Below are 3217 nucleotides of genomic sequence, written 5' to 3' on the forward strand. Positions count from 1 at the left end.
GAACCAAACAGATAATTTGGCTAGCATGTAGTCAAGATCGTTGATGAACCTAGCCAGAAAAGAAGGGGAATATAAGTTTCAAGTCACATACCACATATCAACTCTGGTAGAAGTGTGGTAGTTGTGGAGAGTGACTCTGAAGCGCCTATGTTCATTGGGAAAGTGTTGTGATGCTATTTCTGGCATGTGTGTAGAATGAAAAAAGTTATTATGCACGCAGATATTCACCATCCTCATGTAAAATCTAACCATTTTTCACCACCTCCGCACCAGAGAACTGTGATGCCAACCTAAATGACCTGGGCCCTCTTTCCAAATTGAGGAGGCCAAAGAACCATCATCCTTATAGCTCATATTAGAGGTATTCAAATGCAAGGATTAATAAATAGTGGTATATTCACACTGATGAATTACCCCAATACTTAGGAAATATATCTCTGCTTGAAGTTTTTTCACATTGTGTAGATTATATCTCTGGAAACAAGTTAAGCCTGAGTACCTTATAATCTTTTCAACAGTTGTAACAAAACTAACTGAACTCTTAAAAGCCCTTAACGAGGAGGTATGGGTGATAAACTCTGTAAGTAAAGAGAATACACTACGCAACATATATATATATTAAAAAGTTGCTGATTGTTCTCAGACATTAGACAGTTGGTAGGCAAATTTGCAAAGATGATATTAATGACTCTAGTATTAAGTAAGGATTAGTGGTTTTTATCCTTAAATTTGTTATTATTTTTACATCCAAACGTATGGTAATGAACTAAAATAAACAAAAATAGCTATTATTGTAAGGTTCTGAATAGCAGTAGGTATTTTTTCAGATATTCCAGTTGTGTGTAGTAACATTTGTGTAGAAGAACCAGACATAAATGAAAGCTAGAAATCTAGTCTGTTGCCTTCATCACTGTATTATCAGTACATAGTAACCTGGCTCATTTTAGGTAATTTATATGTGTGATAGACAAGCAAATAAATCAATAAGTACCATATGACTTTATTTTTCACTTATTAAAAATATTTATTGAACTTCAACTACAATATACACTTTATTCATATTGGCAATACAAAAATGAATAAAAGTTATATCCTCCTGAATTTCTCAATAAATTACAAACAGAAAAACACATACAAAAATCAATAACAAGTACACAAATGCTATGTTTATCAATAATAACTAAAGTAAATAAAAATGAAGCAAGTTATTGGTTAGAAAATACAGGATAGGTGGAGGTTACTGTATTTTAAATAGAGTAGTCAAGATAATTCTCTCTGATAAGGTCATATTTGAGTAGAGCCCTGAAGAAGATGAGAAAAGCAAAGTGACCACAGAGATCTATATGTGGCAATTTTCCTTTTTTGTTTATTTTTATTTTCTCAGTATTGTACAATGAATGTGTATCATTTTCCAATAGAAGAAAACAGTATGATTAAAACATTTTAAAAGATACAAATAAATCTTCTTCCTATTGAATACAAAACAGTCACAATTCCTTAGTCTACCATTTAATGTTCTCTACAATTTAATTTCAAGCTCTCTTCATAAGGTAACTCCAATAATTCCATTTTTGCTAAGTGAAATATTTACAAATCCCCACATAGATACATACTTCAAAATCTTTTGTTTTTTTCCCACTAATTTGCCTCAAATACCTTTCCATCCTTATATAGACTTCCCTATATCAATTTTAAGACCTAGCTAAAATTAAACATCTAAATAGAATCATTTTTGTCCTCTGTAATTAATATTTTATTTTTCCAGCTTTTACTCTTTGTGTTATAATTATTTCTGTACTTACTTATTCATTTTTTACACTATAGCATACTTAAGATAGATATCATGTCTATTCTATCCTTGTATTCTCTATAACACCTACAATGTTCTTACGGTTGCTTTTTTTTTCAATAAAATACCTATGAATGAATAATCAGGGAATTGTCAAATATTAGATACCTTACAAATTCTCAAAATGTTAGTCACAATTTGTATGCATGCAATGTTTTTCAAATAACTTAACATTTCTGTGTAAGAAAAGTTGTTTTTAATGTCAACAATAAATAAATATAAATGTCATTTAATGAAACCTGCCATTTTTAAATAGTTAACCAACTTGTTATCACAAAGTGTTTTTTATAGTCTACTTCTTTTAAGTTTTATATTCCGCTATTTCAATGATAGAGATTATTTTCCTCTAATATATTGGGAATATCCAAATCTAGATTTTTTAAAAAGATTTCCCAACTAAGAACAAGTTTCAAGGCACTTTCATCCTTTGTTACTCTGACCCTTTATCCCTCAGAATGGAATAGCTGTGCTCATTTGGCAGCACCTATACTAAAACTGTGAACGACACAGAGAAAATTAGCACGGCCCCTGAACAAGAATAGCACACAAATTCGTGAAGCATTTCATATTTTTCAACAGAGTAAGAAACAACTCACAGAATGAGAGAAAATCTTCACAAACCTTGCATCCAACAAAGGCCTACTATAAAGAGTCTTTAAGGAACTTAAACAAGCAAAACAACAACAAAAACAACAAAAAACATTGAAAACCAGACAAGGCCGACATGAACAGACACATCTCAAAAGAAGACATACAAGTAACTAACAGACATGAAAAAATGCTCAAAATCACTAATTATCAGAGAAATGCAAATCAAAGCCACAGTGAGATACCATCTCATACTGTTCACAATGCTTGTTATTAAAAAGACATAAAATAATTGATGCTGGTGAGGCTGTAGAAAAAAGGAATTCTTATACACTATTGGGGGGAATGTAAATTAGTTCAGGCACTGTGGAAAGAAGTTTAGAGACATCTCAAGGAATTCAAACAAAGCATTTGACCCAGTTGTCCCATTGCTGGGTACATACCCAAAGGAAAACAGATTGTTGTATAAAAAAAGACACAAGCATTTGTAAGTTTATTGAAGCACTTTTCACAATAGCAAAGACATGGAATTAACCTGGGTGCCCACCAACAGTAGATTGAATAAAGAAAATATGATAAATACATAACATGGAATACTATGCAGCCATTAAAAATGTGAAATAATATCTTTTCAAGCAATGTGGATATAGCTATAGGTCATTATCCTAAGTGAATTGACACAGAAACAGAAAACCAAATACCACATGTTCTCATTTATAAGCAGGAGCTAAACACTGGGTATGTATTAACATAAAGATAGGAACAATGGATACTGAGGAC

The 3217-nt window shown here is 31.5% G+C and overlaps 1 non-coding gene across 1 annotated transcript; it reads left to right on the plus strand.

Moving 5' to 3' along the window:
• The first annotated feature begins 2315 nt into the window (after window positions 1-2315).
• LOC117066179 lies at window positions 2316-2422 on the plus strand. The gene has a single exon (XR_004430177.1). It is a non-coding gene; the product is annotated as a U6 spliceosomal RNA (small nuclear RNA).
• The last annotated feature ends 795 nt before the right edge of the window (window positions 2423-3217 follow it).

This window comes from Trachypithecus francoisi, unplaced genomic scaffold (genome assembly GCF_009764315.1).
Source record: "Trachypithecus francoisi isolate TF-2019V2 unplaced genomic scaffold, Tfra_2.0 Lachesis_group2, whole genome shotgun sequence".
NCBI classification, from domain to species: Eukaryota; Metazoa; Chordata; class Mammalia; order Primates; family Cercopithecidae; genus Trachypithecus; species Trachypithecus francoisi.